Consider the following 7,375-nt stretch of genomic DNA (forward strand, 5'->3'; position numbering starts at 1 on the left):
TTGGATAGGGATATAGCCTGTGCTCAGGCAAGCTGAGTATATTGCAGAGAGCCATGGGGTGATCACGTCTTTGGTCACCTGTAGCATGGCTGGGAATATACCGTCTAGTCCAGGTGCTTTTGTACCCGCAAAGGAGTCTATAGCCCAGTGGATTTTCTTAGACGATATGAGACCTGTTGGTGGATGCACTTCCTCAGTTACTAGGTCCTGATGCGTTGTAGCGTCAGCAACCTCGGTGCATCCTGGGAAGTGAGCTTCCATTAGTGCTGTTAGGGCTTCTTCACTGCCCTCAGTCCACTGTCCATCTTCTCGCTTCAGCTGACTCTGTATGGTAGGTTGCTTTGATAGCAGCTTCCGGAGTCTAGCCGTTTCTGGGACTGTCTCGATATTGGAGCAGAAGTTCCTCCACGAGTTTCTTTGTGCCCTGCGTATTTCCTTCTTGTACTCCCTGAGTAGGGTTTTGTATTCCTCATTGATTATCTCCTCGTTCGCCTGTTTGGCGATTTTGAAGAATTCTTTGAGGTTGTTTCTTTGAAGCGATAAGTCCCGGTTCCACCAGAGTGGTTTGGTCCTCTTTTTCGTTCTCGAGGGTGGGCATGATGCGTGGTACGCATCCAGTAGTTCCTTTGACAGGGTCTCTAGGGACGTTTCTATGTCTTCCGGGATTTCACTGTGCCCGGGCGAGTCGCGAGCTTTGAAGTAACTGTTTTTTTAAACTTTTCCCAGTTTGTGTTTCGGGGGTTTCTATAAACAGTTATCTTCGGAGAGTGTTTAAATTCGCACTTGAATTGAATGTACTTGTGGTCTGAGAAGGATGGTCTTTCAAGGACTCTCCAGCCAGATACCAGAGTACTCTTTCCCGTTACGAGTGTTAGATCTAGTACGTTGGACGAGGTGGGACCTACGAAGGTGTGTTCCTCCCCTACGTTTGCTACATCTAGGTTAGTTGATAGTATGAAGTCTAAAAGTGACTCACCTCTGTCGTTGATGTCGGGGCTTCCCCACACGCTGTGGTGGGCATTGGCGTCCGTACCAACCAGAAGTTGCTGGTCTTTCGGGCTGGCATCCGCCACCAGACTCCTTAGCTCTTCCGGTGGAGCTGGCCTGTCGTGTGCCATATAGCAGGAAGCTACCATAAGGTGCTTTTCCTCGCTTTCTAGCATCACAGCAGTCAGGTCATCAGTGCTGTAATGAGACAAAAGGTAAGCATGGATGCCCTTCCGTACGAGTACGGCGGTTCTGGTCCTGCTTACCGATGGTGAGTGGAAAAGGTTGTAGTTAGAGGACTTTAGTCCGGCCACAGCGTTGCCAGAGGCAAGCCATGGCTCCTGGACCAGAGCTATGTCGACGGGCCCTTGCTCCATGGCGATGAGGAGCTCCGTCGACGCGAGTTTGCTCTTATGGAGGTTGAGCTGCAGCACCCTCACTGACATGGGAGGCTGGCTCAACTACACTCGACGGGTTGACTATTACTGTCAGGTCTCCGTCCTCCTCCTCTTCGGAGTCGTCCAGCGCCATACCCTGAGCGGCCTCCACGATGGACTCCAGACCGAGGTCCTTCTCCACCTCGCCTGCCTGCAGGGTGTGCGTGTCCTTGTCTTCGGGGTGGCGCTTTTTGAGGCGGAGGTATACGCTACCCATGCCCCACGCCATCTTCCCGAATCTGGGGTACAGCAGATCCTCTGCCTCCTTGCTGATTTGGAGGATCGCACTCTGGGCCCCGTTGGGTAGTGGGCTCCCAATGTGCAGGATCCTCCAGTTCGCCGTTGGCACGTCTGGGTTCTGCCGCTGTAGCAGCCTCAGCGCACGGTCTCCTTGGATTGCGATGGGGAAGAGTACCTTCGCCTTTGGTATGGACGGGATTAGCTCCCTTTCCACAACCTCCAGTCTGGCCCCCTCCCACATCGCCTCCATTTGGCAGACCGTTTGCGTCAGCCACTTGAGTGTGGGGTCGTCCATACATTTAAGTATTTTGACCCCGTTAAGCCACCCAGCACCATCGAACGTGGGCATGGGGGCTGTTGGGTCCTCCTCCATTCTTCCGAACAGCGACTCTACGAGCTGCGCGTGCACCATCTTCCACCGCGCCTCCGTCATCTTGCCATTCTCGTCACTCCGGTCAATGAGTGCCACGATCAGATGTCGTTTGGTCACCTCATTGACCTTCGCCTTGGGTTTGGGCTTCTTTGCCGTTTTGGGTGGAGGTCCCACCCCCTTGGGCCCGCGTTGCCGCTTGCTCGCCGGAGTGTCCTTACTGACGCTCTCGGTCGAGCGTTGCCTTTTGGTGGCGAGAATCTCCTCCACCTTATTGGCAAATTCTCCCTTCGTCGCTTTCATTTGCGGCATTTGCGCAAAGTGTAGGCGGCCCTCCTCTACCTTTTGCTCGGCCCAGGCTAGCTTGGACTTCTCCTCTTGGGAGATGTCTTCTCTGCCTTGGAGCCGGCTTCGGATCTTGAGCGCCGCCTTGTATTGAGCCTTAGCCTTCATCCCCTCCCTAGAACGCTTCGGCCCTTCCTACGCAGGGAGCTGGAACCTGGTTCAGGCGAGCGGAGAAGGCTATCTTCCTCCGTCTTGCTGACCGAGAGCACGCTCTCCAGGTCCGAGTCTGTCTCGACTAAGGCACCTGTGCGGCTCAGCTTGGAGTGAGTCCGTTTTGTGGCAGTAGCATTGCAACTGACATGACCTGCTCCCGCCATATCAGAGGTGTGACCGCTGGCGACACGCAGAGAGGATTGCTCCTCCCCGTGCCCGCCGGTGGTAGCAGTCACGCTTTCCACCGACGTTTGGGTTGACATCCCAACCCGTGTTTGACCTTCTGTCCGCTCCATATTAGGCCCGAAGGTCCATACGTGGTTGATGTTTTTCGGGGGGACCACCCCCTAGCGTTTTATGCCTACAGCACCTCCAGCCATGGCCGTGGTTCAGTTCCCCCGATTTTTGGTCGGGAGGACCTGGACCCGGCCTTGGCTAGACACTGCATTACCCCGGACAGGGCAAGCGACAGTGCATCACCCGATCCGGGATAATGCAGTGCCCATTGCCCGGCCGGCACCCTCGGGGCGGGTTCAGCTGGAGGATTTTCGCCGGCAGATGGAAGTACACAAAAAACCACGCGAACATTCCTTACCGGAGTAGAGCTAGGAGGCCAGGAAACGACATTATCATTTTTAATAATGGAGGGGCTACCAGACACGCCACTACTCGGAATGGACTTCTTAAGGGACGCAGGAACCATCATTACATGCGGAAACAGTACCGTAGTGATCAGTGGAAGGGAGAAAAAACAAAGACACGAAGAGAGGGCAAGAAACTCACAACCGGAACCAACGGACAAGGAAATCGAAAAATGGATATCAACAGAGGTCCAGAAATTCGACAACCTCGGCGGAGTAAGTAACATAACAACTCATCGGATATTCCTCAAGGACGATAGACCGGTCAAACAGAGGTACTACCCAAGGAACCCAGCACAAATGGAGATCATCAACAGGGAAATAAACGAGCTGAAACGTCAGGACCTAATAGAACCGTCACGAAGTCCATACAGCTCACCAATAGTCTTAGTCAAGAAAAAAGCAGGGGATTGGAGACTATGCGTCGACTACAGACTACTAAACGAAAAAACCGAGAAGGACGCATACCCGGTACCACGGATAGACTTCATATTAAACCAACTAAGAGAGGCGAAATTCATCAGCACACTAGACCTAAAGTCAGGCTACTGGCAGATTCCGATGGAGAGGCAAAGCCGACAGTACACAGCCTTCACAGCCCCTGGGCGAGGCTTGTACCAATGGAAGGTAATGCCGTTCGGACTCACCACAGCACCCGCAACGTTTCAAAGGGCATTAGATTCGGTTATAGGACCAGACATGGAGCCGTTCGCTTTCTCATACCTAGACGATATAATCGTCATTGGGCGAACGAAAACAGAACACATGCAGAAGCTTCAGGAAGTGCTGAACCGATTAAGGAGAGCAAACTTGCGCATCAACGCAGCGAAATGCCACTTCTTCCAACAGAAGTTGAAATACCTGGGACACATGGTGAGCGAGGAAGGAACACACACAGATCCGGACAAAGTATCAGCCATCAGAGAACTGGTTGCACCAACAACACTAAAACAACTACACAGTTTTCTGGGGCTAGCATCGTGGTATCGAAGGTTCGTACCGACCTTCACCGAGAGAGCGAAGCCACTACATGAACTACTGAAGAAAGGACAGAAATTTACGTGGGGAGAAGCCCAAGACAGTGCTTTCAACGATCTGAAACACTGTTTAACAGAGGCACCCATTCTGGCCTGCCCAGATTTCCGAAAAACCTTTATCCTACAAACAGACGCAAGCGATTGCGGACTAGGAGCGGTTTTAACACAGGAGGATGCAGACGGAGAACACGTAATCTCATACGCAAGCCGCAAGCTAAAAAGCGAAGAAACTAAATATTCCGCTACAGAGAAAGAATGTCTCGCCATCTACTGGGGAATTCACAAAATGAGGATGTACCTCGAGGGATACCAGTTCGTAGTGATAACGGACCACTTAGCCCTGAAATGGTTAAATTCCATCGAAAGCCCATCCGGCCGAGTAGCAAGATGGGCGTTGGGACTACAACCATTCACATTCGAAATACGCTATCGGAAGGGGAAGCTCAATGCAGTGGCGGACGGATTATCCCGCTTACCACGCGAAGAGGTGAGAATCACAGAGCTGGTGGAATGCGCTTGGTACGAAGCAAAGTGGAAACAGATACAAACAAACCCGAAAACAGCAGAAGACTACACTATAAAACACGGACGATTATACCGACACATACCAAGCCAAACGGATGAAGACATCCAACCATGGAAGCTGTGCGTGCCAAAACAAGAAAGGCATAGGGTATTAACGGAAAACCATACGAACCCAACGGCAGGCCACCTAGGGATACGACGCACAAAAATAAGGATCCGACAACGATATTTTTGGCCAGGGATAAGCAGAGATGTAACAAAGTTCATCAGAAAATGTGAAAGCTGCCAAAAATTCAAAATCTCGCAACAAGCAGCGGCGGGAAAAATGCTAACAAAAATCGCAGATGCCCCGTGGGAAACGATATGTGTCGATTTCGTAGGACCCCTACCAAGAACATCACACGGGAACACAATACTCATCGTATTCATCGATAAATTTTCGAAATGGATAGAGGTGACACCAGCGAGGAAAGCAACCGCCGATACATTCATAAAAGCGTTCCGAGAAAAAATACTAGCACGAGGAGGAACACCAAAACAGCTGATATCAGACAACGGCGTGCAATTCACAAGCAGAAAAACCAAACAGGTAATGCAGTTATGGGGAATTAAGCAGCAATTCACGGCACCATACACGCCCCAAGAAAACCCGACCGAAAGAGCGAATCGAACATTGAAAACCAGGATAGCACAGTACGCGGGGGAAAACATAATAAATGGGACGAGCACTTACCAGAAGTTACACTCGCGATCAACAGCAGTCGATCAGAATCAACAGGATTTACGCCAGCATATTTAATGTTCGGACGGAGAGCTACGGCTACCAGGAAATCTGTTTGACGAGGTAACATTAGGATCAGGGCTCACAGAACTAACGACACAAGAAAATGCAGAAGCGCGACAAAGCGCGGAAGCATTAGCCAGACAAAACATGGAGGAAGCAGCAGCAAAACAGACGAGACACTACAACTTAAGAAGACGAGACTGGAAACCAAAGATAGGGGACATAGTATGGGTTAGAACTCACCCACTCTCAAAAAAGATCGACAAAATAACAGCAAAACTCGAGCCAAAATACAACGGTCCTTGTAAGGTCCTCGAACTCTTGTCCCCAGTAATAGTAACAGTCAAAGACACCTCTACTAACAAAAAAAGTCGAGCGCACATATCACATCTAAAACCCGCAGCAAAGAAGAGCAAGAAACAGTCACAATAACGACACCTCTCTTTCTTTGCAGAATCATGGACAAATTTAATAATAGCGCACGGAAATTCAAGCAACAAATGGAAGAAAGTAAGGCGAAACAACGCAAGGTGGAGGTCATACCAGCGCCGCCACAGCTAGGAGGAAGGATGAGGGTGTCCGGCACCAGAGTTGTGGCACCACGAAGAACAGCAAAAGCCAGCGAGACCACGACCAGTCCAGCAACCATGGCACTAGAGGCGGCAGGGACCGAAGGGACCAGGAAGAAAAGAATAAGCTGGGCCAACAACACCAGACCCGAGCCGGCTCAACCAAGGGCCACTGAGCGGATCAGCTGGGCACGACAAGTAGAGCTGGAGGAAATAGACAACGATATATTGGACATCGGAGGACCAGCCAAGAGTCAAAACGCAGAAGTACGGAGGACGGATCCAACACCAAACACTGCGTCTCAGGGTCAACCACCACGAACAGCAGAGGCACAGACATCCGGCCAGGCGACAACACGGACCCACACAACATGCCTAACGGCCACCATACCCAGCAACTGGGAGGTCCCCCAAGGGTGCAAACTCAGCAAAAACGAGAAGGAACGTGTGAGTCGCTTCTGGGGACGCGACTCTACTTATACCCGGTACTCAGTCTGTATATACATTTTTGAGCTAATGATTTTTTAGAATTAAAAAAAAAAAAATTTTACATTTTACATTTTTTTGCTACATCTGTTATCTACATCTACATCTACAATGTATATTCCACATCTAACATGTAGATTGTACATGTACCATTTATATTCTACATCTCCTCCGCTAGGGGTTGCTCGCGCACTGAACGCGGCAGAGTGTGCGAGCGAGAAAGAGAATCAGAAGCGTCAGCAGCGCTGGAGAAGGAGAGGGAACCAACAGAAAATTCATTTCTTCATTCTGGCTATAATTATGATCCGATCTGATTCAGATTCGGCAATCTGGTAGATATGGGCATTCTCTACGATACTGCGTTTTTAGTTTTATCGTATCTTTAAAAATGTGCCTGCCACAGATTTTCTTTCTTTGTGGGGGCGGAAGGGGGCGGGTCGAAATTTTGAAATACACTTGTAGCAGTGGGATATCACATGAGTCTGGAAACCAAATTTGGTTGCCCTAGCTCTTATAGTCTCTGAGATCTAGGCGCTCATCGAGACAGACAGACAGACAGACAGACAGACAGACAGACGGACAGACAGACATAGCTATATCGACTCGGCTATTGATGCTGATCCAGAATATATATACTTTATGGGGTCGGAAAATTTTCCTTCTCTGCGTTACACACATCCACTTTTACCACAAATCTAATATACCCCTTAACTCTTTTTTGAGTACGGGTATAATCAAGTGGCGACCGTCCAACGGGCGATCGACGACCGGAAAAGCCACCACCAAAGACGATTCAAGCTG

Source organism: Drosophila obscura, unplaced genomic scaffold, assembly GCF_018151105.1.
Source record: "Drosophila obscura isolate BZ-5 IFL unplaced genomic scaffold, ASM1815110v1 contig_191, whole genome shotgun sequence".
In the NCBI taxonomy this organism is placed as follows: Eukaryota; Metazoa; Arthropoda; class Insecta; order Diptera; family Drosophilidae; genus Drosophila; species Drosophila obscura.